General features: G+C 34.5%; 1 pseudogene; it reads left to right on the top strand.

Moving 5' to 3' along the window:
- Positions 1 to 4,346: 4,346 nt before the first annotated feature.
- Positions 4,347 to 8,607, top strand: LOC113113263 (protein NLRC3-like; annotated as a pseudogene).
- Positions 8,608 to 8,959: the final 352 nt, after the last annotated feature.

The raw sequence follows: 8,959 nt of genomic DNA on the forward strand, positions 1-8,959 counted from the left end.
TTGTATTAATCATTAATTTTTACAGCACTATAATGTTTATTGTAAATAGACAACCATACAAGAGTAATTGTTACTAAGCCTGCACTAATGTTCTTGTCCATTGCCCTCGCAGATTCCTGCAGCTAAGCTTGGATGTACATTTACATTCCATTAAAGGTTATTGATGACATGCCTCTGAAGTTTGACTTTTTGCACCATAACAATACTTATAGGCAACTAGTCATCATATCTCTAACTCTTTAATGTATTTGCATTGTACTAAAATGCGTTCATTTTCAATGGGCATATATGCGGCTGAAACAGGTAGCCTAGTGCATCCCAAATTTTTCAACATTAACATTTTGATATAACATTATAGTCATTATGGCCTTTAGAAATTTTTTTTTTTTGAGGAGGTGGGGTAGTGCACTATAGGCCCCTGTGGCACGGCCCAAGCTTTTGTTCTTAATGGCATTTTTTCCCTTACATTACTTTTACTTTTATACTTTAAGTAGGTTTTTAAACCAGTACTTTTAAACTTTTACTTGAGTAAAAAGCTTGAGATGATACTTCAACTTCTACAAAAGTCTTTTTAAACCCTAGTATCTATACTTCTACTTGAGTAATGAATGCCAATACTTTTGACACCACTGCCAAAAATACAGTAACTATATTCTAAACTGTACAAAGGTTGAAAGTTGAACAACATATGTGCCAAGAACTCAAAATAGGGAGATGATCACAGCTCTTTCCACTGAGAATTAATCTAGTCCAGCACTGAACTGAAAGGAAAAGACAAGAGTAGTGTGTGTCACAGTGGTCTATCTGGCAGTCTCCGCTCTTCTCTAATCAACACATTTTGCATGTGACCACTGAAAATCAGCAGGTTGTGCTGGCAGCAACAGAGCAAACCAGTGTGTGTTTGTGTGTATGTGTGTGTGTGTGTGTCATTAAAAACAAACAATTCATTTCTGTATCTATAGATACCTATATGCCTTTAGCAAAGTGTGAAATCAACATTTCTGTTCATGTTTGTCCTCATAATGTGTCACATCAAAATGTAATGAAGCTTGTTACGCTTTTCCTTTTCTTTTTCTTTTCTTAATTTCAAATGCATTTTATTTAATCCCATATCACATAGAGATGTCACCATTCAATAAATTTCTGATGGATAAAATCAAGTCAAGTTTTCCAGCATTAATATGCAAACATGCATGAAACAAGCTAAATTTACTTAAGAAGGAAAAAGCATGAGATGACAATGTTTACAGAAAAAAAATTAATGAGGTTCATGCTAAAAATAACAATAAAAAATATGTATATATATTTGCGAGTGGGGTTACTTTAATTCAAAGTGAAAATGTGTTTATTTGTCTGATGCCACAGGCCAATAGTATTTTTTCTTGTTTTATACATAAATCGCATTAAATTACTCTAAAAACACAACTTAATATCTCATATCATTTTTTTTATCTCAAGTAAATTATTCAGTTATTGGAAAACAAGAAAAAAAAAACTGAGTTAAAAAATGCATTGTTTTTTTATTTTTATTTTTATGAATGATATATCTCTGACATACATTAAAGGGCTTCAAATCTATAAATCCACCACTACAAACTCAATTCAAGCTCATTTCCTATTCTGGCTGTGAAGATGCTTACTGATTTATTTGTTATTTGTATATTGATTGTTTGGTGTAATAAAAGTTGCATCCTGCAAGATTGAATGTGGACAGTATATAGTCACATCTGTTCGCATGTACAAAATATTGTCACTCATTTTGGTTGCACGCTCACTATTTGTAATGAATGCACCTGCTGTTCATCACATTTATAGATTATGCAAATGTTCATCATATTACCTGTTTTAAAACAGAGCAAATCACTCACTCAACCTCTCCTTGTCACGGCACATTCCAGTACGCCTGACTGCTCGACGCTTCTAACAGGATTACGCTTCTGCAGGGAGAACTGAACCGCAGGACGCTGCAGTGACCTGTGGAGAGATTCAGGAAGACATATCAAAGCCCACAAATGTGTCTTCTTTATCTAGGTTTTGATTGAGGTTTATACATTTCACTGAAAGGAAAAAAAAAACTGAAGTTATAATTTGATCCCACTGATGTTCACTTTAAAATATAGCCTACATTTTATAAAATGTATAGCTGTACTTTTTACAAATTTAAATCTTAATAAATTACTGTACATTTCTGTAATTAAATAATAGAAATATTTATATTGCATATTTATTTAAATATTTGTTGGGCAAATATAATCTGAACAATGTAGTCCAATTTGGATCCTTTTCGTTGAGGTATGCACAAGTGATTTATAGACCCGCATACAAAAAATAATAATAATCAATCACTCTTTCCAGAAATTAATTTTCATATTCATGACACACCTTTACTAAAAGCTTATTTGCATTTGCATGCTGGGTAAATCTGAGAGAATTATTACATCACTGAGATGATCTCATGCTTCTGTCATCATGCAGGCTGATGAATGTGAACATCTGATAAATGCAGTGCAATAAACTCACTGTAAAAGTGTATGAGCCCCGACTGCTGTTTATAATTCAAAGCAGGATCAGTAAGATATGATATGCGGCAAACTGATTGACCAAAAAACTGTAAAAACAGAATCCTGTAATCTATAAAACTGGTGAGAGTCATATAACCTACATAAAGGTGAACATAAACAAATGAATGTGTTAGAAGCTTGAGGGTCAGATCTATGGAAGCCTGTTTCCGCCACTGAAAAAAACGGTGACTTTTTATCTCACATTTCTGATTTTTTTTTTCTTAGAATTGTGTGATACAAACTCGAAATTTATACAAACTAGAATTTCTGAGAAATAAAGTCAGAATTTTGAGATAAAGTCCCAATAACCTTTTTAATTTTTTATTCAGTGGCAGAAACAGGTTTTCTACACAGATATGATTACAGACCAGAGAAATGTGTCGCTTTCTTAATAAAATTTGCCATGTGTTTTTGATAAATCGTACGTAACATTTTTGCTTCACTATATTCAAAACTTATCATAACTGATATAAACAAAAATGGTGTACGCCTCATACCTGAATAAACATCTGTGAAGCACTCAAAAGTTTTTTCCTTCATCGACTGCATTTATGTAATTTACCAAGCTCATGTTTAAAATTAAACGAACTAGAGACTTTTGCACGCTTTTCAAATGCAAACACAGTGCCATCGTTGATGAAGTGAGTTACAGACCGGAATATTTAATTACAAATACCATACCATACAGATATATATAAAACCTTCGACATCTTTATCTTTTTAAGCTGGACTCAAGTGTAGAATCTTTTTTAACCACGAAGTGTGAAACAGCGCCACCAGATTCAGATTCAGATTCAGATTCAGATTCAACTTTATTGTCATTGCACATGTGGGCACAAGGCAACGAAATACAGTGGACAGGGGAAGAGATAACAGCAAAACATTAGGAAAGAGAGGAGAAAAAAACCAGCACCCAGACTGTGCTCCTATGTGCACCAGTGGTCACAAGATAAGTTGCATCACAATGTTTACACAAGATTAAAAAAACTAAAATACATAAAAATGTTACAAAAACAACTGACTAAAATAGATTTCCTCCTAAGATTCACATGATTATACCCTTTATCTAGATCTTAAACTCTTATTGTAGTTTGGCTGATCATCTTTTATGATAACATTAAATCTAATCTATCTAGACTTTAATGAGGAAACAGCATTGTTTTTATGTCATCAAGTCAGCCATTATGTTTACACATGTAAAGACAGTATCAATACGTCAGTTTTCAAATACAAAAACTAACTTAATGCTGCAGTCCCCACATGTATGTACTTGATTGCCTTAATGTTTTAAAGCGGTGGTTCTCAGTAAGACTTTACAGTTTTTTGGTGCAAATTCATCTTGTCAATGTGGTTCAAGGTTTAAAAAAAGATTTATAAGAACAAATGCACAGACTGAGAGTAGAAGATTACACTAGGCAAGATAAATCCTTTTGAATTAAACAGTAAGGACACATGACACTTATGTTATATTATTTGCAGAATGTAATTGAAAGTTTAAGTGTTTAAGTTTTATTTAAGTTTACGTCTTAATTTATCACAAAAATTTTATATTTACCTTTAATCAGACACTGCTAAACAGTCAAATCTTTTATTAAATGTGAAAGTATGTGAACTGTATAAAAATAAACCAGAAAGTTCTTTACCAAGACCCAGTCAAACCAGTTTCTGAAGAAAGCTTCAACTGTGTGCTTTGTTTTTCTTCCTCATTCCCTGTTCTTTAGCCTTTCATTACAAAACACAGAATTCAGAATACATTTCTTCAGAAGTTATGAAAAGACAAGCACCATGAATGCTGAAAAAGACGCTGATTATCACAACACTAGCGATGGAGAGAAAAGGTAAGTCAAATGTTGTGTTTGTAGATATATCAGAATTGTACAGATCAAAGCAAACTGAATTAAAACCAACTCGGTTTAAAGTAAGAGCTTAAAACGTAGCGCTTATAACCTACCATATCTAATTAAATTAAACAAATGTGATTACAAAAGCCACTGACCCTCTTAATATAATCTGAGGGAAAGCGATGTTGAATTACTTTGAACTATGAAGATGGATTGTGTTGTATCTGACAGCGTTCAGCAGGAGAGACCACATTCACCTGTCTGCAGTGTTTTATCCATGAAGAGTGACAAATCGATGAAAATGCCAATTCAGTTAAAAGCTGAAGATTCTCTAAGGTGAATCCAGTTAATGTTGTAGATAATGTTAATTATCTAAATATAATATACATTTTTTTTGTTTTTTTTTTGCATAGCTTTGAAGTTTGTGGTACTTTTGTGAGGCAGCTAAAATGTAGTATTGTGTTGTATTTCTGTCCTGTCCTGTCCTTAAAAAATCTCGTTGTCACCAGCTTTTACTTGCAAGAACATAATCATTGTTATCTAATGATGAGATGGATATGGTTTTATTTATTTATTTATATGCAGTTCTCTGGAGAGATCACATTCACCTGATCCCAGTGTTTGGTCCATGAAAAGTCGATGAAAATGCCAATTCAGTTAAAAGATGGAGAATCTGTATCTGATCAAAGGTAAATACAAAATATGTTTTATGTCACATGGGATACATTAACTATGATTTTCTTGCTATTGTGAAGTAATAAAACAAAAAGAAGTGCTTGAAAAATATATATATTCTTAAATCTTTTAGACATCAGTTTCAATTATCAACTATGGTGAGATGGATTTTGTTGCTTTTCAGTTCTCTGAAGAGATCACATTCACTTGATCCCAGTGTTTTGTCCCTGAAAAGTGACAAGTCGATGAAAATGCCAATTCAGTTAAAAGATGGAGAATCTGTATCTGATCAAAGGTAAATCCCTGTTTTATGTGACATTGCATGCATTACATATAGTTTTTGTGTTACTGTGAGATATACAAAACAAGAAATATTCTTGCAAATTATTTTTCTTAATGAATCTTCATGAGATTCCTAGAAAATAATTATTTTAAAAGATGTAAGACTGATTAAGGTTTTTTTCAGTTCTAAGAATAGATCACATTCACCTGATCCCAGTGTTTGGTCCCTGAAAAGTGACAAGTCAATGAAAATGCCAATTCAGTTAAAAGATGGAGAATCTGTATCTGATCAAAGGTAAATCTATGTATGTTTTGTTTGCATGTGGCATAGCTGTGATAATTGTAGCCATATAGCGATAAATTCAGATTTTCTTCAGTTTCTTACACACTAAAACAGATTCTATGCATCTCAAACTACTACTTCAATTCATTTCAAAGATGTATTTCAAACCCCCCACCCCGAGCAGAACTTCACATAGAGCTGTCTTTATTAAGCACAGGTTTAACTACATTCTCATTCAGCAAAAATAACACTGAATACAAACATGACATGAACTCAAATAACACACTAAACTAACGTAATTTTGTGAAAATGAGGCCAAAGTTTGGTTTTGAATGAAGCATTTGGTTTTGTTTTAATTATTTACAAATTGGTGCACTATTGAGAATGAGTTTATAATTTGGGAATATTTTTTTAATGACATGCATCTACGTAATAGAGATGATAACTTCAAAATCTGAGAATTAATATTGATGTTGTTTTTTTCAGTTCACTGGAGAAATCACATTCACCTGATACCCATTCAACAAAAATTAATTTGAGAGATGAAAAAAAATTCACCACACCAGAGGTAAGGTTTTAGATCACAACAGTTTTCAGATTTCAGTTTTTGCTTCCAAAATCTGAGAGGATTCTGGTGAGTACAGACAATTTGCAGTTAACTCTCACCAGACACAGGGTTTCAGGAATAGACAGCAGGGCATCTGGGGAAAAAAAGTTCATCCAAAATATTTAAAGCAGTAGACTTAAATTCTGGCTATTTAAAAAAAATATATATATATATTGTGTATGACATCCTTCACCATTGTAATTGTCAATGTACAGTACCTTTATATAAATGTTGTAACAAAACCAACTGAGATTGGTTCTGAGACTGAGAATATTTTCAAAAAAAATTAAGATTACATTTTAACTTTGTACAGAGCAGATGTGTTTTCTAACAATGACAAAGTCTTCTGATGTTGAGTCGAGCTATTATTTGCTTTGCTTTCTAGGCATGAGCTGCAAATACACGATAGAGAGATCCAACAAAGATTAAAATCTTACATTAAAAAGAAACATCAGTATGTTTTTGAAGGATTGGGAAAGCAGGGAAACCCAACACTCTTGAACCAGATCTACACTGAGCTCTATATCATAGAAGAAGAAGCTGGAGGGATCAGTAATAAACATGAGTTTACTAGGATAGAAAAAAACTTTACTGCAGCAGGAGCAACAATTCCGATTAAATGCAGTGAAATCTTTAGAGCTTTACCTGGACAAGACAAACCCATCAGAACTGTGCTGACAAAGGGAGTCGCTGGCATTGGAAAAACAGTTTCTGTGCATCCTGGACTGGGCTGAAGGGAAAGAGAATCAGGACGTTCAGCTTATATTTCCTCTTCCTTTCAGAGAGCTCAATCTGATGAAGGAAAAAAAGTTCAGTCTAGTCAGTCTTCTTCAAACCTTCTTGATGAGAGAGATAAGTTTACATTTGATTCAAAACTCCTCTGTTGTTTTCATGTTTCATGGTCTGGATGAGTGCCATCTTCCCTTAAACTTTCACACCAATGAGACTCTACAGGATGCGACCAAAGAGACATCAGTGGATGTGCTGCTTATGAACCTCATTGTGGGGAATCTGCTTCCCTCTGCTCTCATCTGGATCACCTCCAGACCAGCAGCAGCTGATCTCGTCCCGTCTGAGTGTGTCCATCGAGTGACAGAGGTACGAGGCTTCAGTGATCCTCAGAAGGAGGAATACTTCAGGAAGAGAGTCAGTGATCAGAGTCTGGCCAAAAGAATCATCTCACACCTGAAGTCATCAAGGAGCCTCTTCATCATGTGCCACATCCCAGTCTTCTGCTGGATCTCAGCCGCTGTTCTGGAGAAGATGTTGAGTCGAGCAAAGAGTGGAGAGATTCCTAAGACTCTCACTCAAATGTACACACACTTCCTGACGGCACAGGTTAACATCAAAGAGACAAAGTACAATGAGAAGAAGAGCAAAGACAAAGAGATGATTTTCAAACTGGGAAAACTGGCATATGAGCAGCTGGATAGAGGCAACCTGATCTTCTATGAGGAAGACCTGAGAGAGTGTGGCATTGATGTGACAGAAGCATCAGTGTACTCAGGATTGTGCATTCAGATCTTCAGAGAAGAGTTTGGCTTGTATCAGGGGAAAGTCTTCTGCTTTGTTCAGGAACATCTAGCAGCTCTATATGTGCACCTCTCTTTCCTCAATAGCAGAATAAACATGCTTGAAGCACATGAATCTGGAATGCCGGTGACAATTTTGAGTTTACACAAGTGTGCCGTTGAAAAAGCCTTAAAGAGTAGGAACGGACATCTTGATCTTTTCCTTCGCTTTCTCATGGGACTTTCACTGGAATCAAATCACAGCCTTCTAGAAGGGCTTTTGGTGACAAAGACAGAAAGCTTCCTGGAAAGAGAGAAAACTATTGAGTATCTCAAACAAGAATTAAAAGAACAGTTGTGTCCAAATGATTGTGTCCTACTGTTCCACTGTTTAAATGAACTAAACGACCATTCTCTGATTGATGAATCCCAAAGCTATGAAAAACAAAACATGTCCCCAGCTCTCTGGCGAGCTTTGGTGTATAAATTAATGACATCTGATGAGAAGTCTGAAGAGTTTGAACTTCAAAAATATGGCAGATCAGATGACATCTTAGAATGGCTGCATATTGTGATCAAGTTATTCACAAAGGCCCGGTCAGTACTTTTTGAAATCTTATTAAATGCAAGCATGCTCAAAATATTTATATTACACTCTCTCTATTTTGTCAGGTTGAGTGACTGTAATCTCACATATAAAGGCTGTGCACTGCTGACTACTTTTCTTACATCACTATCCAATGTGAGAGAGCTGGACCTGAGCAACAACAACCTGCAGGACTCAGGAGTAGAAATACTCTGTGTCGGAGTTAATAGATCGCCCCGCGGAGCAGAATTTTTAAAGTAAATACTTATAAAATTATAAAATTATACAGACAAGTATAATAACTATAAAATTATACAGACAAGATATTCACTTAATATTTTGCATTTCATCACTTCAAAGATGAGTATTGTATGCAGGGCCAGATTAAGGTGGGTGCTATTGATGCTGCAGCATTAGGCCCATTCCTCAAATAGGCCCAGATTAAAACAAACAAGAATTTTCAATATATTTTCAATAAAGTCAAACATTTAGATATCAAACATGTATTCTGTCTTTTTACAAAGCATTCTGATGCTAATCTCGAGTTATTATGATAATACGTTGTTATTATTATTATTAAGGCTGGCTAGTTGCGTTGCTTCTTGGTCCATCT

This window comes from Carassius auratus, chromosome 13 (assembly GCF_003368295.1).
Source record: "Carassius auratus strain Wakin chromosome 13, ASM336829v1, whole genome shotgun sequence".
NCBI classification, from domain to species: domain Eukaryota; kingdom Metazoa; phylum Chordata; class Actinopteri; order Cypriniformes; family Cyprinidae; genus Carassius; species Carassius auratus.